Raw genomic sequence first — 25,000 nt, 5'->3', positions numbered from 1 at the left:
TCCCATTCATCATTCTCATGAATGATGAATCCACAAAAACAGAACAACACCAGTTGGAATGGAAGCTTTACATTTTGACATTGAATAATTTCAGCGTTCTGCTTTCTGAGTTCGCTTCTGATGGGCGTCATCTAGCCTTGAGGATAGATTTGATAGACAGACTGAAAGAAAGCCTTCACGGATGTGTGCATGCGTGTTTGTGATGATGATGATTGTAAATGAGCATCTTCATTGTCACACAGGAGATGTTGTTTGTTTCCAGTCTTCCAGAAAATACTGAAGAAATTAAAACATCTTAAGAACAGTTCAAATCAAGATATTCTAAATTTGTAACAGTTCCCAGACATTATCACTGCTCAGAAATAATGAAAATTTCATTGTTTTATTTTCCACTTTTCACTGCTCACATAGGTCAGACAAAAATTTGTTGAAGCAGATTTTTTTCTACAGCTGGATGCCCTTCCGGTCACCAACCATCAATTATTTTTCAGGTGTGTGTATCCGTGTTTATCCCCCAATCCACAACCGGTGTTGCTGTGTTTATGTCCCTGTAACTTAGCAGTTTGCCAAAAGACCAATAGAATATGTACCAGGCTTAAAAACGAAAAAGTATGGGGGTCGATACATTCAACTCGAAAACGGGTAGCCAGTCTCTCAACTGGATCAACATTTGGCAGACTCTCCACCTCTCACTCATACTCTCCATTCAGCAGTCTTTTATAATGGCATTTTCAAGCCTCTTTCTTTGCAGAATCATTACATGCAAGTGTACCATCATCCATGCTGACACATTTCTCTCCTATGAAATCACAATTTTCTCTCACACACTGTCTTGTAATCTGAAACAATTCAGTTCTTTGGTCCTCACATCGCTGAACATAGGCAAAATTCATCCGTTCCGCTTCTCCCTTGGCTAGATATACTTGTCTCCTAGTATCCCTTCTGTCAATCTAATACAGTATCTTGCTACCCCCATTCTTCCAGACCTGTTTTTTTTACCTCTAATGGCCCTGGCTCCTGCATTGTTCCACCACCATGTTACCCTAAGTCTGGGCGGAACTTTACACCAGCCACAGATTTGGTCTGTAGCACTCAGCAAGCTGTCCCTCAGGAATTCCCTGTAGCACCTCCTCCCTTTCATTAAATTTCTCAATTAGGAAGTCCCTAAATCTCTGACCATAAGAAGTGTCCTTAAGCTTCCAAATCTTTCTTTTCCAGATTGGTTTACTTCTTGGCATCCTTCTGGCCTGGAGTCTAAAGTCACTAATGGCTAGTCTTTGCTTGGGGGGGGGGCTCTCTTGTAAAGGTAAGTAGTCCCTCTACAAGAACCTGCTCATACTTCTCTCATACTTTAACCCTTGGCATCAGAAAATACATTTTGTCATAGAGACTTTGCCAAAATAGACACTGGAGCATGATGGACTGTCAAACTATTCAACCCATGCCAGCATGGAACGTGGACATTAAATGATGAAGTTGATTGTAAATATAAGACAATTGTGGAATATTAGAGAAAATTCAACAGATTCATAGTACCAGTACCACCTACAACCATCTTTGTAGCATCTCCACAAAAATAAAAAATGTTCTGTAATATGATTTCTTATTGTTCTTTCTCAGTTTTTACACCTCAAATCTTCCATGCTGGCATGGGTTGAATGGTTTGACTGGGGTCTGGGAAGCCAGGAGGCTGCACCAGGCCCCAATCTGATCTGGCAGTGTTTCTACAGGTGGATGTCCTTCCTAACGCCAACCACTCCGAGAGTGTAGTGGGTGCTTTTTATGTGCCACGGGCATAGGGGCCAGAAGAGCAGGCATTGACCATGATCGGATGGTGCCCTCCACAAGCACCACCAGCACGGAAGCCAGTCAAAGAGGTACTGGCATCGGCCACATTCGGATGGCGCTCTTTACATGCTTCCAGCACAGGAGTTACAACTACAATTTCCATTTGATTTGATTTTGATTTTGATATTGATGTTGATGTACTTGACTCAATAGGTCTCAAGCACAGCATGTCACCCCATGATCAAAGATACTTTTGAATGGGCTGGGGCTGGTTATGTGAAACTGGTGTAGGTTACAGCTGTGAACTCACTTTATTTGCCGGGTCTTCTCAGTCACAGCAACATATCCAGAGGTCTCGGTCTTTCATCATTGCCTCTGTGAGGCCCAACGTTTGAAGGTCATGCTTCTCCATTTCATCCCGTGTCTTCCTGGGTCTCCCTCTACCCAGGATTCCTTCTACTGTTTGGGAGTGGCACTTCTTCACACAGCTCTCCTCATCCATCCGCAGTACATGACCATACCAATGCAAACGTCTATCTTGCACGTCACATCCAATGCTTCTTATGTCCAACTTCAATTTTTCTGAAATCCTAACATGCCATACAAACATATCACAAGCACATGAACATCTGTGTTTCTGGTCGCATGTGTGTATGCGTGCGTTCCTATGAAAGCAAAGCCTGAATGTAACCAGTGAGATTCTAATCTGTGCTACCCTTTCACCAAAAGAAAATAATATATTTAAGGGTTACTGATGCAGAAGTCATAGATTAGCCTATAACAACCATCCTGCATCTCTTGACACAGTATGAGTTTTTGTGTACACTTGTCTGTGTACGGTTTATAAAATAAACAAGAATTTTCATTTCCTGAAGACTACAAAAAGACAAACTAAAGAAAAACATCATTTGCTGAATGAGGTTTAACCCTTTGGCATTTATACCAGCCATATCCACCCAGATATGCTACCTGTTTTTATGTTCTAACCAGCCAGATCCAGCTTATCACACTTACCCTTCAATGCCGTTATAAAATACATCATCAACATTCTGAAGCTACCAAATAATGCGTGATTAATTAAAAACACTTTGAATGAAAAAGTATAACATTTGACAGAATAATTTCGATGCTAGGGGGTTAACCAGAATTTTACTTAATTTATGTGGCTCTTATATAGGAAACCAATACAAAATAATAATCCTTTCTACTATAGACTCAAGGCCTCTGAGAGGGGGGAGGGGAAAGGGAGTCGATTTCTTCAACACCACCACCACCCCAGTACTTAACTGGTACTTATTTTGTTGACCCCCAAAAGGATAAAGGGCAAAGTTGGCCCCAGCAAAATCTGAACCAAAAGTAAAGCCAAAACAAATGCTACTGAGCGTTCTCTCCTGTATGCTAATGGTTCTACCCTTGTGGTAAGAAGCTTGCTTCCCAACCACATAGGTTCTGGGTTCAGTCCCATTGCGTGGCACCTTGGGCAAGTGTCTTCTACTATAGCTTCGAGCTGACCAAAGCCTTGGGAGTGGATTTGGTAGACGGAAAGAAATCTGTCACATGTGTGTGTGTGTGTGTGTGTGTGTGTGTGTGTGTGTGTGTGTGTGTGTGTGTGTGTGTGGAGGTGCAATGGCCTAGTGGTTAGGGCGGTCGTTGGATCACAGTTTCGATTCTCAGACTGGACGTTGTGAGTGTTTATTGAGCAAAAACACCTAAAGCTCCACAAGGCTCCAGCAGGGGTTGGTGGCGAACCCTGCCGTACTCTTCCGCCACAACTTTCTCTCACTCTTTCTTCCCATTTCTGTTGTACCTGTATTTCAAAGGGCTAGCCTTATCACACTCTGTGTCACACTGAATCTCCCCTGAGAACTACATTAAGGGTACATGTGTCTGTGGAGTGCTCAGCCACTTGCATGTTAATTTCACAAGCAGGCTGTTCCGTTGATCGAATCAACTGGAACCCTCACCATTTTAACTGCCAGTTTGACATCACATCATGATTGTAAACCGCCACCACCACCATCATCATCATCATCATACAAGCAATGTGGTTGACCTCCAGTGTTCCATGAAAAACATGTCTGGCCAAGAAGAAATATTTCTTAGCTTTGAAACAGATGAGGGCTGGTGATACAAAAAAAAAATCCAGCCGTAGAAAGAAAAATCTATCCAAAATATCGTCCAACTGCAGACATGAAAAAATAGATGTTTAAAGAATGATGATGATTAAAGAATGATGATGATAAAGAATGATGATGATAAAGAATGATGATGATAAAGAATGAGGATGATAAAGAATGATGATGACAAAGTGTTTTGCTTCTTCACAATCCATGAATTTGTAGCCCCATATCCTGTTAAATCCAACCATTTGTTTTGCTCCAAGCATTTGTTATTTTTACGGTCAGTTTTAGCTAATTTGAGTGAGTGAGTGAGACACTTCTTGTTCCCATACACACAAGTATGGTGAGTGTGGTGGGTATGTGGAAGGTTTAAATGGCTGGTCACTTAAGTACTCACAGTTGTACTAAATTGACCAGCAATATAAACCTAAGCAGCTGTGGAGTAAAAACATCTAACCACATGATGAAAATACTAACTTAGCTGTGAACTGAGATCCATACAATATTACATACAGATAACTAGACACAGTTCAGCCACCACCACCACCACTGAAAGAAGAGAACTTATCCAGATCCATTTGTCCAGGTTCTCTGGGTACAATGAGAACCTGAAAGTTAAGTGGTTTATGAAGATGTGCAGGATAGCAGCAGATGTTTACAAGCCAACACCAACAGCCATTCATTGGCTAGTTATGTAGGATATGTGACACCAACGAGACAGTTTAAAAGTTCAAACAAGGCTGCTAATAGTGTACCAAGTTGAGAGTTGTTGACATTCAGCTTCAAATGTTAGTTTATGTCTGAATTTTCCAAATTGCTTTCCAGGAGAGATCCAGTCCATTGTTTACATGCTATTTGTTTAGGAATGCAAGGAAGGGTCTACATGTGTGTGTGTGTGTGTGTATGTATATATAATATATATGTGAGTGTGTGTGTATATATATATATATGTGTGTGTGTGTGTGTGTCATTTATATAAAGGGCATTACTACACAGTTAATGCCCTTTATATAAATGATTTATATATATTTATGAAAAAATGATGAATTTTTTTCATTATGGAATTTTTTTCATTATTTTTTTCATTATGAGGTTTTTTTCACGCAGACTACTTGATAAATTCTTATAAAGAATTTATCCTATATTGTATTATATGGGTGTGTGTGTATATATATAAATATAATATATATGTATGTGTGTGTGTGTGTGTGTGTGTGTGTGTGTGTGTGTGTGTGTGTGTGTGTGTGTGTGTGTATATATATATATATATATATGTGTGTGTGTATGTGTCCACATATATATGTACACAGTCGGTTATGATTGACCATGGGATTATACCTAGAAAGTTACCCTCCCAGGCACAAGTCCGGGCAAGGTTGTTTATGGAAGACCAGCAGTCGCCCATGCTTACCAGCCTCCCCTCTCCACGCCACCAGTGTTATCCAAGGGAAAGGCAAAGGGGCCGATACAGCTTGGCACCTGTGATGTTACAACTCATTTCTACAGTTGAGTGAACTGGAGCAACATGAAATAAAGCATCTTGCTGAAGAACACAACACACAGCCCGGTCCGGGATTCAAACTCACAACCTCACGAGCATATGCTCGACGCTCTAACCACTGATCCATGTGTATGTATATGCGTGTGTGTACATGTATGTGTGTATATATATATATGTATATATATATATATATATATATATATATATATATATATATATATATATATATACTACACATGCTGTACTCCAACAATGTTTTATGTGCTATAAAGGCAGAAATAGATCTGCCTTCAACTCAGTCGTGCGCCTGTGTTTCGCATTGTTTTTGTGTGTTTTACTACATAAACGTCACCAACTGCCTACCCTGAGTAATTACTGACAGCACATGCCTAACATTTACATATATATATATATATTTGACCCATATACCTCGGGTTTTAATTCCTCAACATTTTGATAGTAGTAAAATGACCTGGTACTACTCTGACCAGTGAAACCTTTATAATCTAATACATTTATAGCCATGTCCATGCATACTGCTTACACCTTCCCTTTCCTTAGAAGTAATTGTCCCTTATGCTATCACCACTAGATAAGAGACAATAAAATCAGAGACAGTTAGAACTTTTGTCTAGAATCAATTACTAGCCTGATAGACTCTCGGCTATGTCAAGATGGATTTATGTATTCTTCCTCCCACTTGGATTTTTATGTATTCTTTCTCCCACTTGGATTTGAAATGTTGCCACAATTATAATATGTCTATTCTACTGTAATTTTCTGCATTTTCGTGCAGCTGAAGATTGCTCTTCATATTGCATTTAATGTAATGCTCGCATTACTTAAATAAATGGAGTAGCATGAAACGTGCGTACTGCAATCATCTTTGAAATCTGTGTTGCTTATTTTGATTTTTTGATCACCTATCCTTTTGGAATGGTTTTTGTATAATACCATACCATACGATATTCTGGTGCCTACGCATAAGTACCATATTCAATCTTGAATCTAAATCTAAACCCTATATATATATATATATATATATATATATATATATATATATATTCTTTTACTCTTTTATTTGTTTCAATCATTTGACTGCGGCCATGCTGGAGCATCATCTTCAGTTGAGCAAATCGACCCCAGGATTTATTCTTTGTAAGCCTAGTACTTGTTCTATCAGTCTCTTTTGCCGAACCTCTAGCTTACGGGGACATAAACACACCAGCATCAGTTGTCAACGGGCTTCTTTCAGTTTCCGTCTACCAAATCCACTCACAAGGCTCTGTCAGCCTGAGGCTATAGCAGAAGACAATTGCGCCCAAGGTGCCATGCAGTTGGACTGAACCTAGAACCATGTGGTTAGTAAGCAAGCTACTTACCACACAGCCACTTCTGTGCCTATATATATATATATGCATGCAAACACACACACACACACACACACACACACACACAAGATGGGCTTCTTTCAGTCTCTCTTTACCAAATCCACTTACATAGCGTTGGTTGGCCAGAAGCAATACGAGAAGACACTCGGTGCTGTGCAATGAGACTGAAACCGAAACCATGTGATTGAGAAGCAGATTATTTAACTACGCAGACATCTGTTTATCAACAATAGACTTGTTGCATTCCCTCTCTCTCTCTCTCTTTCTCTCTCTCTCTCTCTCTCTCTCTCTCTCTCTCTCTCTCTTTGTGTGTGTGTGTGTGAATAGATACGCAGACAGATCACAGTTTTTCACAATCCCTGAGTAAAACAAAATTCACCAGGGTCACATTAACCTTTTATTCTCAATCAGAAGTTGATCAACAAGTAGAGACAGAGAGGTCAGTATGTTTATGAAATACATCAAAATGAAACGGAGGCAAACACCCCAACTAGTAAATACCAATGTTGACAAACTGCAGGGTTTATCTGCTTCAAAGACGTCCAACAACTACGATTAAGTTACAGGAGGAAAGCAAAAACAAGCAAAAACAAATATTGATCCCCACCCCCTAAATGTCCTCATTCATTCATTTTCTTTTTTGATTCCCCCCACCCACCTTTTCAATTTATATTTATTCTGTTTATTTCTCTGGCTTTTATTAATGTTACTTGTGGCCTTACTGTCATAGCAATGTCGACAGTAAAAACAACCGACCCCATCTTAATCTCTACACCTCCACCACCACAGTCGTCTTCACTTTCTCTTTCCGTGTTTAAACTTCCTTTTGAGTTTTCTAGACAACAGGTTCTTTTTAATTCTACGTGCATTATCTTAGGGGTGGGGGGTCACTCAGTTGTTGAGATGAATCTATACCAAGTCATTAGGGAATGTTATACCACAACCACCAACAATGGTCCCATTATTCCAGATTTGCATGGGTTAGGCAAAATTTGTAGTGGCAAATTTTCTATGTCTAGATGCTCTTCCTGGCGCCAACCCTCACCTCTTTCCAAACAAGGTTATCTTTCCACATGGCCAGACATGTTTTTATGGAAGACTGGAAACAAACAACAAAACTTTATGAAGGTGAGGCTCATTTACAATTATTATTCTTTGTCAAGACAAAGACACACACACACACACAACAGGCTCGTCCCATTTCCTGGCTCCCAGATCCATTCACAAGGCTTTGGCTGACCTAAGACTATAGCAGAAGACACTTGCCTCAGGTTCCACAAAGTGAGTCTGAACCTGAAACCTCATGGTTGGAAAGCAAACTACTTAACCACACAACTACCCCTGCCCATACTTATCACTTTGAGATTAGACATTTTCCTCAAAACATTCAACGCAACACCACACGCAAAACACTCATCACTACTACAATGCCCCCACTGTTCACGGTGAAAAAAAATGTATGCTGTTTCATTCTCTGATCCCTACAAGTGAACAAAATGGAGAAGATATCACCATGAAGTTTCCCGTTGAGTCACAGACACACAACACAGTTGATGAATGTAGAATACAGACACCACCAATCCTTTGGCTCATAACCCAATTCTCTACAGTCTCAGATAACCATTACTCTCAGACACTAATTGCCTTCACTTTAATTCCGTTTTTATTTCTACATATAATTATCTATGCTATGTTTATCAATCTTCTCTCTCTCTCTCTCTGGTTTTGTTTTTTTTATCTTCTTTGTATGGGTTAGCTGATTCTTCAAATTCGGTCAAATGGATGAACTGTTTCACTAAAGCACAGCTGGACACATTCACACAGAACCATTTCATCTATTTTTAGTAGCATCAGAGACCGAAATAAACCATACTAACCTGTGCACCAGAGGCAGTAATGCTGCAAAGTGACATTGGCACTTGCTACATTGACCTCTGCATCAGGAACCTGCATAGACACATACCAATCAATTACTGGCTCACTAGAAACAGTTAACACATTACTTAAAACTGAAAGAATTGGTAACAGTTTCAATAATATTAAAAGAGTTTTTTAATGTTTTATATCCAATAACCCTTTCTCAACCGAAACCATTTTGCACCAGAAGTTCTAATTTTGTTATAAATTACTTTTAATCCTTTAATTCTTTAGCATTTAAACCATCCATATCCGACCTAAATGTTTAACTAATTATGTTCAAACTGGCCGGATCCAGCCTCTCACACCTATCCTACAATGCCATTCTAAAAATAAACAACTGCAAAATATCATCACTGAGAGTCACCAGTGACTCCCATGGTACATTAAGAATATAGCATGAAAAGTCACCAGTGACTCTTGTGGTATATCAAGAATATAGCATGAGGAGTCACTGATGCTGCAATGGTAGGCAAAGGGTTAATAACGATGACAGTGATGATAGCCTTGATAATGAGTGATAACTGATAACGAAGGTGGCGAGCTAGCAGAATCATTAGCACACCGGGTGAAATACTTAGCAGTATTTCATCTGTTTTTTATGTTCTGAGTTCAAATTCCACCAAGGTCGACTTTGCCTTTCATCCTTTCGGAGTCGATAAATTAATTATCAGTTTCATACTGGGGTCGATCTAATCGACTGGCCCTCTCCTCAAAAATTTCGGGCCTTGTGCCCAGAGTAGAAAAGGATAATAATTGAACAGACAGGCACAAGAAATCAGTTTGTTTCACCCACAAAAATTCTTTTTTAAAAACATGGAGTAAAAATATAAAACAGAAATATTTGAGACTTTTCCAGATTATCGACCATCTGTCCCATGTTTTCATTTCCTAAGCTATATTGGAGAGATCCGACACAATGAACAGAAGAACAATCAATGAAAATATATATAAAACGGAGACTATATAAAGATGAGTGAGGCATGATATGGAAAATACGAGACAATAGTTTAGAAAAAACACATCTCAGAAGTTCAACAACTTCCATAGAAACACAGGAGCAATATGAGTACATTCCATATAGAGATAATAATCTCAGCAGTTCCACCACCATAGGAGCAGTATGGTAAAACATTTGCTTTCCAACCACATGGTTCCAGGTTCAGTTCCACTGCATGGCACTTTGGGCAAGTTTCCTCTACAACAGCCTAACCTTCTAATTCTAACCCTAACCATGTGAGTGGATTTGGTAGATGGAGACTAAAAGAAACCTGCTTTGTGTGTGTGTGTGTGTGTGTGTGTGTGTGCGTGTCCCCCGCCGCTGCTTGATAACCAGTGTTGGTGTGTTTACGTCTCCATGAGGTTCAGCAAGAGACCAATAAAATAAGTACCAGGCTTTAAAAACAATGAAAACTAGGGTGATTTCAATTAAAACTCTTGAAGGTGGTGCCCCAGCATGGCCACAGTCTAATGACAAACAAGATAAACACCTCAGCTGAAGTCACTGCTTTCTCTCCAATTGTCCTTCTCTAAAATAGGGGGGGGGTGACAACAAAGCCTTGCTAATGTTGACGAGGTCACCATGTAAAACAAAGCACTCTGTCAGTGGTTGGTGTTAGGAAGGGCATCTGGCTATAGAAACCATGGCACAATTAAGACAATGAAACAAGATGAGATCCTCGGATAAACTGGATCTGATCGAAACATCCAACCCATGACAGGATGGAAAGCAGAAATAAAATGATTTATTTCTTCATTTTTATTTGTTTCAGTCGTTGGACTGCGGTCATGATGGAGCATTGATTTGAAGAGTTTAGTTGAACAAATCGACCCCAGAACTTGTTTTTTTAAGCCAGTCTTTTCTGTCAAATCACTAAGTTACAACGACATAAATAAACCAATACTGGTTGTCAAGAGGATCAAACACACACACACACACACACACACAAGTGCTTTTATGCACCATGCATCCATATGAGCGGTTCCCTCAAGGTAAATAATACAGCATTTGGTGTTCTAACACAACCTCCACATCAAGTTAGATATAAAAATTGCTTTTGTTGCTATTAATTATTTTTAAATAAGCCTGCTGGCTAATTGTAACATCAGTGTCTGAAAACATTCTATGTCATTGACAGTGAGATTCAGTTGTTATGTTGCTATGGGACACCTGCCACTGAGGAGCCCAGGGAGGGCGAAATTATGTGATCTACCAGTTCTGGCACCCATAGCAGACAATTCTCGTCTGCCAACAATATAGCTGTAAGTGCTTTTGTGCACCCATATGAGAGATGCTGTGAAGGTAAATAACAGCATTCAGAGTTCTAACAACATCCACATTAAGCTGGATGCAAAGACTGCTTTTTGAAAATGATACTGCTTCTGTCACTCTGTGTGTGTGTGTGTGTGTGTGTGTGTGTGTGTGTGTGTGTGCACGTGTGCGTGCGGATTAAATGATGATGATGATGATGATATACACACATACACTGAGTTTCTGCCTACCAAATTCTCTCACGCAGGGCTGTCATAGATGCTTGCCCAAGATGCTGCACTGTGGGACTGAGCCTGAAACCACACGGTCATAACTGATCTTCTTAACCACATGGCTACGGCTGCACCTAAATACATATGAGTCTCATATAACTCTACTCAAGCCTATTATCTCCTCTGCAAACATGTCAAACACCACCAAACTCACGCACGCACACACACACACACACACACAATATGATGTGTTTTATTTATATATATATATATATATATATATATATATATATATATATATATATATATATATATATATAATTAATTACAACCATTATTAAGCTAGTTAGCAGTCTGATGTTAGCAAGCAATTAAATCACTAATTGAATTGGTGCCTATTCAACAGATCCCCCCACCACCACCACTCTACATAGACTTTGGAATGGATAGTTTGAAGAGGAGCAAATAATGTTCCTTCATTGTATTCTTTTAGGTTTATCACACAAAAACAAACAAAAAATTAATTAAAAAGGAAAACTATGGAAAACAAATATTAAAAAAAACAACTTTTTTTAACACAAATCCTGTTATAAAACAAAAAGACTAATTAAAGGATAAAAAAAACAACTAATTAGCTAAATAAATAATAATCAGTTATGTAGTTTGGGGGTGGGGTTCTGTGTGTTTGCTGACTGGTTGTATGGAGGAGAGTACCATATTGAAAAGATTGACTGGTATTAATTTTATACAAGAGATAAAAAAGAAAAAAACACAGGCATCACACACACATACTTCATTATGCACACACACACACACATGCTTACACACATTCCCATTATACCTCTTATATCCCCCCCCTCCACACACACACACACACACAACTCTCCTGTGTTAAGTAGTTCCAACAACAATCTTTTCAAAATTAATCTTTGAAAACATTTCACATTTTTTTTTAACTCTTGCTTTTTCTTGTCTTTCTTTGTATATTTTTTTTTTATTATAATTTACATCCTGTTTCTCTTCTATTGTCATCATCATCATCATCATTATTATTATTGACAGTGAGACGGTGGTGGTGGTGGTGGTGGTGGTAGCGATGGTGGCGTGTTTTCCAACAGTTGTGTGTCACAAACAAGAAATGCTTAAATTGTTAACAATAAAATTTTAAATTGCATGTTATGAACCCAATTATATTTACTTTTCAACTCAATTCCACCTTTAACTTGGTTTTAGACTATTTCTAGAATGGTCCTTCATTGCTTGGCTGCTAAACATTTGCTGCTAAACATTTGTTTTCATATTTATTAACATTCTGTTGGCCTTCATTTTATAAATGCTCAGAAATTGAAAATAGAAACAGTTAAACTTGAGGAAAATAACAAAAGTGCCAGGCGTGGGCTGTGTGGTAAAGAGTTTGCTTCCAAACCACATGGTTTCACGTTCAATCTCTCTGCGTGGCACCTTGGGCAAGCATCTACTATAGCCCCAAGCCAAAAAAGCTTTGTGAACAGATACATGGTAGACAAAAACCGAAAAGAAGCCCATTGTGTATATACACACACACACACACACACACACACACACACACACACACATACATACATAGAGACCAATAGCCAGACTACTACCTCCCACTCCGAGGGGTATGTGTTTGCAATCCAGGAACAGGAAATACCAAACAAGTACCTGATGCACAAATGGGATAGAGATGCAGGAAAAGCTGTAAAATGTGACAACCGATGCAGACTGAATGGAGTTCATACTGAAGATATCACCCACATCATAAACAGTTTTCTGAAAATGCCATCACAATATTATCTACTGATAAGACATGACGTTGTAGCTAGGACACTCTATAATGAAATCTGTCAGAAGGATAATCCCAAGGACAAAGAAATAAAAACCCACAATATGGTAGAAGCCATAGCCACTCATAATGAAAAGAAATACTGGTGGAATGTCCCAGAGAACACCTCAATAAAATGTAAGCACAACAGACCTGATATGATTTTGGGATAGAGAAGAGAAACTGTGCACAGTTGTGGAAATTAGCTGCCCAGCAGATGTTAACATAAAGTTGAAGATTAGTGAAAAAGAGAACACCTATGCTGAACTATTGAGAAATCTGCAGTTACTCTATCCAGATTACATGACCTCAGCAAGCTACTCCGCCCCCCCCCCCACACACACACACACCAACACCCACTAAGATCAATGACCATCAATATAGGGACATTATTCAGTTTGAACTTGTGGTTTGACATCAGCAAGAAAAGCAAGTCAGAAGGAGGGGGTGATTGGGGGGGGGGGGGAAAGGTGATTCCAAAACGTTTCCAGTTCTGGAAGTGAAGGATTGAGAGAAGTATTTAGTGTGAGATTTGGGAAAAGGGAGGCAAAGATATAAAAAATAGAGGTGGATGCATAATATGGGCCAAACCTTAATTTTTCTATCCTCCTCCTTTCCTTACCTTTTCTTTCTCTCCTCCCACTATCACCCACCCTCTCTTTCTCATTATCACACTTTCTTTATACTGTTACACGTTTGTTTTTTCCCTTGCTTTTATTTACATCCCTTCTTTCTCTTTCTCACCTTTCCTATCAACATTTTCATTAATCACCTTTTTCCATTTAGCCATCTCGTTTATCTTTGCGGCCATGCAGGACCACAGCATGGCACCTTGGTTAAGTATTTTCTACAACAGCCCCGAACTGACCAAAGATTTGTGGGTGGACTTGATAGATGGAAACTGAAAGAAGCCCACCGTGTATGCATATGTCTCATTTGTCTTGACATCACATGATAGTCGCAAATGAGTGTCACTGTCGTACAAGAAGTGTCATTCGTTTCCAATATTCTGCAAAAACATGTCTGGCCATTGGGAAGTGTTTACCTCATACTGGGAACAAGTAAGAAAGGGTGGGCAACAGGAAGGGCATCTGCTTGTAAAAAAAAACTTGCCTCAATAAACTTTGTCCAGCCCATGCAAACATGCAAAAATGAACACTGAGCAAAGACCATCTCACACACACACACACACACACACACACACACACACACACTTTTATCCCTGTCTTATTTTGTTTCTTTTCAGTAAATAAGCTTTTCCACTTCATTTTTTTTTCTACTACCTTTCTTATTTCATTTTCACATTTCCAACCCCCATCTCTCTCTCTCAAAGCAGACACACACACACACACACACACACACACACACACACACGCTCACACACACACCTTCTTTCCCTTTCAATTTATCTATTACTTACCTCCCTTCCTTGGTCTTCCACTCCATGACTCACAAACCATATGCAAATATCAAAAAGGTCTATTGACAAAACTACAATTCATAAGCATCACAGTGTCCGCATAATAATATAACACTTATAAAGCCATAAACTGTATCTCACGCACTACTACAAAGGCATACAGCATTAGCGTTAAATGCTCTTTCACTTGAAAGGCATATGAGCAAAAGGAGGTTGTGGTGTTCATGCCTTTCTCAAAAAGCACTTGTGCAATTTGTGAAATAGGTAAGCACGTGAATTGAACCTAGCTGAGCAAACTTGCTTCACCAAGAACTTATTTAACCTGTATCACACAATTACACACACACACACATACACACACACACAGCATACACATGCACACACACAAACACACACATACATACACATACACACACTCATATATATATATATATATATATATATATATATATATATACACAAACACACACCATTTAAAATTACATTTCACAACTAAGATACAGCTTGAAAAAAGAAAGAAAGAAAGGAAGAAAATTTACTTCTCTCCCCCCCCCCCCCCCCGGAACTAAAAATATGCAAAGATTTGAGGTGATCATAAAAACTAAGAGATAAAAGACAGGAGAACATTTGCATAATAAAAACAATGGAGCAACACAAAACAAATTAGCATAAAATGTGAACAGCTTCAATGACAAGGTCAATAGGTACAAGAGACAGCCTCCCAATAGATTTACTTCTATTTTCTCACAAACACAGCTTCAGTCTTTATTCTATCAATTCTAATTATTTTACCAGACTTCATGTTCAACTTTTCCTCCACCACTTTCCAAGATGACCTCAATAAATAAGTTTTTGAAGTCACATTTAGATTAGAGAGAGAAAGAGGCAACATTTTGTTTGCCTTCAACTTTTTTTCTTTTTTGCATGTTTCATTCATTAGATTGTGGCCATGCTGCAGCACCACTTTGAAGAATTTTACTCAAATGAATCGACTCCCGGTACTTATTTTTTCATAAAGCCTGGCACATATTCTTACATTCCTCATTACTGAACTGCTAAGTTACAGGAACCTAAACACAATGACACCAGTTGTCAAGAAGTAATGGTGGGTAGAGGTAGAGGAACAACACACACACACACACACACACACACACACACACAGACACATATGCTCACACACACACACACATATGCTCACACACACATATACATGCAATTGGCTTCTACTATAGCTTCGGACCAGCCAAAGCCTTGTGAGTGGATTTGGTAGATGGAAACTGAAAGAAGCCTGTAGTGTGCGTGTGTGTGTGTGTGTGTGTGTGTGTGTGTGTGTGTGTGTGTGTGTGTGTGTGTGTGTGTGTGTCCATGGGAAGTGACTTTGTGTGCCTGATAAGGGGTTAGAATATAATAGAACAGAGGTATCTTACTACAGAGGGGGTACTTGGCTAACCCAGTGGGACAAGGAAGGAGAAATAGAGTTAGAGAGGACAGAAAGAGAGAGAGAGAGAAACAGTGTTGGAGATGCATCAGGATCTACCGACAGGTAACAGTGGGGAGGGGGAGTATAAATGGTTGAGAAGAGAGAGGGAAGGGTGTCCCATAGGAGTGTGAAGGGAGATGTTTAGGGGTGGGGAAGGAGTGACTGTAGCAAGTGATGCTGAGTGAAATTAGAGAGGCTGGTAGGGAGGCAAGGAGAGCATGTGGATAGGCATGTGAGGGAGAGCGGGAAGGAGGGAGGAGGGACCTGCAGGGGGTAGTGATCATGGGTGGCAAGATGGGTGGGGAGGTGTGCTGCAGGGGAGTTTTGACAGAGGACCAGCAAAAAATCTCCAGTGAATTTGAACTCACGAGCCAGTGGATTTGGTAGATGGAAACTGAAAAAAGCCTGTCGTATATGAGTGTGTGTGTCCATGGGAAGTGACTTTGTGCCTGGTAAGAGGTTAGAATGTAATGGAAGGACAGAGATAGTTATCTTACTACAGAGGGGATGCCTGGCTGACCCAGTGGGACAAGGACAAGCCTCTAAGGTGAACAACATTGAACCCCTAAGCATTTAGATTTCTCTGTCAAATGTAACATTTATTCATCCACATTGTTTAGAACTAACCATGCCATTATCTTGTAGCTTTGAAATTTCAATGATGTAATTGTTTAGTTTTGGAATGACATTGTAGAGAAGGTATGAGAAGCCAGATCTGGCCAGTTTGAACATAAAACTGATATGGCTGGTTTCAATGCTAAAAAGTTAAAAGAAACCAAATCAGCCATTTCCTCTAAAAAACCAACAAATTTCCTTCCCTGTTTAGATTCCTTAATCCATGCCTCTTTTTTCATTTTTAACCAATTTTCTCTTTATCTATTTATCTCTCTCGGTAGACTCGCCACCCCAGGAGACTGACTTGCAAAAAATTACTCTTATCCTACACTTTTATCACCAGCAGAGTTTTCTCAATCATATTGCATCTTGTTAAAAGATTAAAGAATAACACGAAAAGGAAGTAAAAAAAAATCCAATGTAGAAATAATATCCAAGTAGAATATCTTAAAATGTACTTAAATGATAACACAAGATTAATTACTAAAAGAAATAAATACATTGGTTATACACATACATACACTTTCTCTCCAAATACTTCATCCAGGTGGACCGGTTCAGAGAAATATATTCTTGTGTTTGGAGTTTTTAAATCTAAAAGTCTGTTTCACTAATATCAGAGCTTATCAACATTCAATCTAGGTCCCTTAAATGTGAGTATGTCCGCTGGGTATAGCAGATATTTGTTGTTAAAAATGTATATCCATAGGTGCAAGAGTGGCTATGTGGTAAGTAGCTTGCTTCCCAATCACATGGTTTCGGGTTCAGTCCCACTGCAAGTGTCTTCGACCAAAGCCTTGGCAGTGGATTTGGTAGATGGAAGCTGAAAGAAGCCCATCATATATATATGTATATGCTTGTGTGTCTGTGTTTGTCCTCCCCCACCATCTCAACAACTGATGTTGGTATGTTTACATCCCCCGTAACTTAGCAGTTCGGCAAAAGAGTTGGGAAAATAAGTATTAAGCTTACAATGAATAAGTCCTGGGGTTGATTTGTTCAACTAAAGGCAGTGCTCCAGCATGGCCGCAATCAAATGACTGAAACAAGTAAAAGAATAAAAGAATAGGCATGGGTGTGGCTGTGGGGTAAGAAGCTTGCTTCCCATCCACATCGTCCTACGGTTCCAGGTTCAGTCCTACTGCATGACACCTTGGGTAGGTGTCTTTTACTATAGCCTCAGGCCAACCAAATCCTTGTGAGTGAATGGTAAATGGAAACTGAATGAAGCCCATCATATAATGTGTGTGTGTGTGTGTGTGTGCATGCTTGACCCCCACCGTGCTTGACAACCGGTGCTGGTATGCTTATGTCTGTAACTTGGTGCTTTGACAAAAGGAGACTGACAGAATAAGTACCAGGCTTTGATCATTTAGCATTTAAACCGGCCGAATCCAGCCAAAATATTCTGTTTTATGGTCAATCTAAAACTAAGCCATCACATCGTTAAAATCTCAAAGCTACGAGACATTGCATGAAGAATTGATCACAATGTGAAAGAAATAAGTATTGCATTTGACAGAATAATCTGAAATGCCAAAGGGTTAAATGGAAGAAATAAATACTGATACTGGGGTTGATTCATCCAACTAAAATTCTTCAAGGCACTGCCACAGTCTAAGGACTAAAACAAGTAAAAGATAAAAGATCTTCAAACAACATTTTCTGGTCCCAACAACTTATTCAAACTTCATAAATGATGTCTTTTTAATTCAAACGTTGTCATCATTTAGCATCCGTTTTCCCTGCTGGCATGGGTTAGACGGTTTGACCGGAACTGTACCAGGCTCCAGTCTGGTTTGGCATGGGTTTTATGGCTGGATGCCCTTCCTGACGCCAACCACTCCAAGAGTGAAGTGGGTGTCTTTTACGAGTCACGAGCACGAGTGCTTTTACGAGTCACCAGCACACGGGTGCTTTTACGAGTCACCGGTACACGGGTGCTTTTACGAGTCACCGGCACACAGGTGCTTTTACGAGTCACCGGCAAACGGGTGCTTTTACGAGTCACCGGCAAACGGGTGCTTTTACGAGTCACCAGCAAACGGTTGCTTTTACGAGTCACCGGCACACAGGTGCTTTTACGAGTCACCAGCATGGGTTAAATGGGCTGAATCCTGTAAGTACTGGAAGACCAGGCAAACCTGTGGCAAAGGCAGAGCAAGCCCCTAACTCTTCACCTTGTTCTAAAAATCAGCTTAATATCGATGCCCCCTCCCCCCACAAAAAAAGTGGGGGGACCGTATCAGATATTAAGCTGATAAGAACAGACACTACCATTTGATCTTAGCCTAAAGGCTGCTGCTGTTAAATTTTTAATCCCAAAATGGCAGAATGACCAGCACAGACAAAATGCTTAGCATTTCTTCTAGCTTTTTATGTTTTGAATTCAAATTCCACTGAGGTCAACTTAACCTTTCACCTTTTCAGGGTCAATAAAATAAAGTACCAGCTGAGCACTGACGTCAATGTAACTGACTTGTTCCTTCTGCCAAAATGTAAAACCATTAATTTTTCTTAACCACTTCCACCGTTTTAGCTTAAAAAAAAAAACGTATCTATTTTAAAACGGGGGCGCCAGTTTTCATTCATGTTTTATGTAGTGTTTTTGGTACCAAAAGACTTTCAAACTTCGTATACTTATCTATTTTGTGTTATAGAACAGAAAAATATTTTTGTATTCGAATTTATTTCATGTAAAAAATTGTCTTATTTCGATAATTTCTACTAATCACTGACGTCTATTCAGTTGAAAACAGTTAGCGCTGTAACGGTGTATACCGTATTAATCCCCTAACCCTAACCCGACTGTTAACCATAACCGTAACCCTAACACTAAAACTAACCCTAACTCTAGAATCCGAACTCTAAAATTGTTACACACATAGATACACACAGCGTAATTTATTATATAAACAATATATGCGTATAAATTACGATTAAACCGGATGAAATATGTCACAGGGAATAACATTTTTATGACCGCCCAGCAGTAACTCTATTGAGCTGAATAGACGTCAGTGATTGGTTGAAATTACAGAAATACGACAACTTTAACATGGAATAACTTGCGAATTCCTTTTTTTTGTTAAGAAGACTAAGAGTAAAAGATGTTTTATATGACACATTCTACCAGTGTCCCAAGTTTCAAAGTGTTTCGTTAGTGTTTCGTTAAGAAAATACTGGCGCCCCCGTTTTAAAATAGATCCAAAAAAACTTCAAAATTTCTGTTTTTATTATTTTTCAAAAATTTACAGTTCTTTCAAAAATAAATTTTCATGATCATTTACTGTCCTCGTTCTTTGCAGGCATGGGCTTCACAGTCCTTTGGCTTGTCAGCTCCTGTCAAACCATGCCAGCAGGGAACAAAGGTCATTAAACGATAACAAACTATCCTTGAAAGATCTCTAATATTTTTCTTTAGTATTTCAAAAGAATTTTAGTTGTCCCTCCAAATTTATGCAATAAAATGTCCCACAACCCATAAGTAAGCTATCTCTTTCTCCTTCACCCATGGCACAAAATAAACACCAGATATCTCACACAAAATAACCTACCTGCACCTATTATGTTTACTTGAAAACGCTTAATATTGCAATTTAAGGTAAAGAAATAAATGACCTTGGTGTAAATTTATGCTTGGCTTTTATATAACCCTTCTCTGTTGTTAGACAAGATTATCGCTGTTCACTTGCCAGTCAAACAACATACAAATGAAACTAGCTTTCAGTGCTTTTACTATGCTCTAATTCCTTTCAACACAGGAATGCACACTACCACGTTTCATTTTCTCATTTCCTTTCTGTTTATTATTATTATTATTATTATTATTATTATTATTATCATCATCATGTTGAGTCCTCTTACTTGTGACATTTAAATAACTGCGCAAAAAGTGGTCCTTTCAAAATATCCTGACATTTCTCCTGTTTCATAACAAAAGAACAGCAATTCTAAGCAAGTCAAAGAAAGAGACCAGGGAATTACAACAAATCTAAGCCAGTCAATGATACAGACCTGGAAATTCAATTTTTCAAAGCACTTCTCACATAAACTTATATTTTCTAAGATTTCCCATTTTCTTACTGTTGTGATAAGTTAAGTTGAAAGTGTGAGTGCTGACTGAGAAAACGTTTTTATATATGTTGTTATATCCAAGACTACTTTATATGATGTATTTTTTTTTAGTCCTAATGTAGGAGGATGTGATTTGAGGGAAATTTGGCTGCTATATCTAACAGGCTCAGGCCATATTAGTATTAGTTTTTGACAGGTGTTCAGTATTAACTTATATAAGCTCATTTCCTCTTTACTTAGAAGCTGCAATCTCTTGGCAGAAGAATAGAGATAAGTAAACATTCACAATGGCTAATGAGCCAAAAACCAGCCTTTCCATAATGTCTACAGCTTCACACAGTATTCATTCAGCACAGACTCCTCACATTGTGAATTTCATAGGCAGAAACTGAAAGAAGCCTGCTGCATAAGTGTGTTCAAATGACTGAAACAAGTAAAAGATAAATCATACAATATGCTTTAGGGTTGGGTTAGTGTTAATAAGAATTTTAAACAGTTTTAGATGAGCAAAATTAACCAATGTCCTTTCAGTACACAAAACTGAGAGCAGTAATGATTGTTATATAAACTATGTCAACATAGGCACAGGAGTGGTTGTGTGATAAGTAGCTTGCTGCACAACCAAATGGTTCTGGGTTCAGTCCCAATGCGTGACACTTTGGCCAAGTGTCTTCTACTACAGTCTCGAGCCGACCAAAGCTTTGTGAGTGGATTTGGTAGACGGAAACTGGAAGAAACCCATCGTATATACACACACACACACACACACACACACATATATATGTATGTATGTATTTGTGTGTTTGTGTTTGTCCTTACTGCCATAGCTTGACAACCGATGCTGGTATGTATGTCCCTGTAACTTAGCGGTTCGGCAAAAGAGACCAATAGAATAAGTACTAGGCTGGGATCGATTTCTTTGACTAACACCCTTTAAAGCAGTGCTCCAGCATGGCCACAGTCAAATGACTGAAATAAATAAAAGAATAAAAAAATATGTTGATGGGCTTAAGTTAATAAGTCTCTTTCTCTCTCTCTCTCTCTCTCTCTCTCTGTAGTTCTATACAATTCCACACAATCCTCGCTTCCACATCCTCTGGACTATTTATAAGCACTCATAAAGCAGTCACGGGTGACACTCCTTACTTCAAAAGGATCACTACACTATTATGTAATATTCTCAGAATAATTAACTTCCTTATTTCAATTTCTGCTACATTTATCATTGCTTTTAAAAGCCACTTTTCCATACTTGCGTGAGTTAAACGGAATTTGTCGAAGCAGATTTTCTACAGCTGGAAACCCTTCTTGCTTCCAACACTCACCTGTTCTCAAACAAGGTGATATTTTCCCATGGCGAGACATGTTTCCATGCAAGGTTAGAAATGAAGGACACTGCTCGTAAAACAGTGACACTCGTTTACAACAATCAAATGAATCACTGACCACAACATACTGTATGCATTAAAAGTAATCAAACCTGTATGATATTAGGAAGTGATAAATGTAATTTATTTATTTTCCATTTTTTTCGGAATTTTATTTAAATCCTCATTCTCTCATTAGCAACTTTCTTCCTTCTTTTTTTCTTTTACTTGTTTCAGTCATTTTATTGTGGCCATGCTGGAGCACTGCCTTTAGTTGAACAAATTGACCCCAGGACTTATTCTTTGTAAGCCTAGTACTTATTCTATCGGTTTCTTTTGCTGAACTGCTAGGTTACGGGGACGTAAACACACCAACATCAATTATCAAGCGATGGTGGGTGAACAAACACAAACACACAAATACATACATACACACACACACACACATATATTTGTATATATATATATATATTATTTTATTTAAAAGAGTTCCAACTCTGTCTGTTTTTTGTTTTTTATTTATATTCTTGTAAAATTAATGTGGGATATAGAATATGGCATATATAATATATAATATAAAAAAAGATGGATGGTACAATGAAATGAAGTATTGAATATATTCCATATATTCAATAAGACATTCAATACTTCATTTCATTGTACCATCCATCTTTTTTTATATTATATATTATATATTCCATATTCTATATCCCACATTAATTTTACAAGAATATAAATAAAAAACATAAAATACAGACAGAGTTGGAACTCTTTTAAATAAAATAATATATTCCTCTATACACAATCATACAAAAACCCCCCTTTTTTGTATTTAATTTTACTCACACACACACATATATATATATATATATATATATATATACACACACACACACATATATACGACGGGCTTCTTTCACTTTCCATCTACCAAATCCACTCACATGGCTTTGGCTAGCCCGAGGCTATTGTAGAACACACTTGCCCAAGGTGCCACAAAGTGGGACTGAACCCAGAACCATGTGGTTGGGAAACAAGCTTCTTATCCCACAGCCACACACACACACACACACATATATATATATATATATATATATATATATATATATATAAACTTTTACTTGTTTCAGTCATTGGACTGGTCATGCTGGGACACTGCCTTGATGTGATTTAATCAAATAAATCAACTCGAATACTTTTTTTTTTTAGATATATTGTGTATGTGTTGCTGTAATGTAAGTAGCTTGCTTACCAACCACATGGTTCGGAGTTCTCTCCCACTTCTTGAGCAAGTGTCTTCTACTATAGCCTTGGGCCGACCAAAGCCTTGTGAGTGGATTTGGTAGATGGAAACTGAAAGAAGCCTGTCATATATCATCATCGTCGTTTAACGTCAGCTTTCCATGCTATATGTGTGTGTGTGTGTGTGTGTGTGTGTGTATGTCTGTGTTCGTCCTCCCACCATCGCTTAACAACTGATGTTGGTGTGTTTACGTCCCCATAACTTAGCGGTTCGGCAAAGGGGTCGATAGAATAAGTACTAGGCTTACAAAGAATAAATCCTGGGGTCGATTTGCTCGACTAAGGGCAGTGCTCCAGCATGGCCACAGTCAAATGACTGAAACAAGTAAAAGAAAACAAAAAGAATAATACCAATTCTACTAGTCTCTCTTGCTGGACCACCAAGTTACGGGAATGTAAACAAACCAACACCACTTGTCAAGCGGTAGTGGGGAACACAGAATTTCAGTTTCCATCAACCTAATTCATTCACAAAGCTTTGGATGACGACAATAGAAGACACTTGACCAAGATAGAAAGGGAGAGAGAGAGAGAGAGAGAGAGAAAGAGAGATAGAAAGAGTGTGTGTGTGTGTGCGTGTGCTTGTGTGTGTGTGGATGTGTGTGCACGTATTGTGTTGTATTTAATTACTTGTTTCAGTGCGTCAACTGCACAAAGTTGTCGGCTGATATGCAGCATGTTGTTGATGATTCCATTTGTGCGTTAGTTCTACCAAATAGTGTTAAAAGTGCGAAGGAGAAAAGAAAAAAAGGGGGAAAAAAACGATAAAATTATAGAGAAGCCTCAACACAGAGACAAACTGAGAAGAGGGAAGAAGAGAAAAACATGAAGAAAGTTGGGGGGTGGGGGTGGAAAGGCATGAGTGAAAAAAAAAGTTATGAGAATGAGGAGAAAAAGAGACACGAATACAGAGTGAATAAGCGAAGGCGAAGGAAGAAAACTGTGTCAGATGAGAAGTTAAAAAGGAAAAAAAAAGTCAACTAGTTGCTTATATCTCACATTTCAATTAATTATTTTAGTTTCAGAGAAAACTAAAATAACTGAAGAAGAAAATATAGGATAGAAAAAAAGGGGGAAAATATGCTAAAACAAGAATAATACATTAATGTTTGTATTAGTCAGCCATTGAAAAGATATGATCTTAGTGTCAGGATGTGGGACAATATTATTATTCTTACAGCAATGTCAGTCAGTCATATGATTGTCACCCTAACACATCAACAGGCCAAGTTTGAAGAAGAATTTGCGGCAGATTTTGGCTGTTAACGTCGATCACTCTTTTGAGGAAACTATTGCATGCTTCGTATCAGCCCCTTAAATTATGCCTTATGATTTAGCTGAGATGGGAGTTATTGCTAATAATAATTAGCAATAATGGCTTGTCGGTTTCAAATTTTGGCACAAAGCCAGCAATTTTGGGAGGCAGGGTTAAGCCAATTAGACTTATCGGTTCTGAAAGGATGAAAGGTAAAGTCAACCTCGGCACAGTTTGAAAGCAGAACATAAAAACGTATAAAATGCTGAGCAGCATTTTGTCCGGGAAGCTAGCGATTCAGCCACCTGAATATATTAACACAAGTTAATATATGAATAACAAAATAGGAATTTTGAAAGAAGTATCTATAAAACTAGTTTTTAAACATTGATTGGCTAAGGGGGTCCACCAGAAAAAAATGATAACGAAAGGGGTCT

At 38.5% G+C, this 25,000-nt stretch overlaps 1 protein-coding gene and 1 pseudogene across 1 annotated transcript in view; both read right to left on the bottom strand.

Annotated features, from left to right (window-relative positions):
• Nucleotides 1–25,000, bottom strand: part of LOC106870442 (dedicator of cytokinesis protein 3) — a 272,055-nt gene that overhangs the window by 224,229 nt on the left and 22,826 nt on the right.
• On the bottom strand, nucleotides 18,663–18,870 carry LOC128248209 (U2 spliceosomal RNA; annotated as a pseudogene).

Source organism: Octopus bimaculoides, chromosome 6, assembly GCF_046866305.1.
Source record: "Octopus bimaculoides isolate indiv1 chromosome 6, ASM4686630v1, whole genome shotgun sequence".
Classification (NCBI taxonomy): Eukaryota; Metazoa; Mollusca; class Cephalopoda; order Octopoda; family Octopodidae; genus Octopus; species Octopus bimaculoides.
Note: the sequence above shows the minus strand (reverse complement) of the source record. Positions and strands in the feature narration are given on the sequence as shown.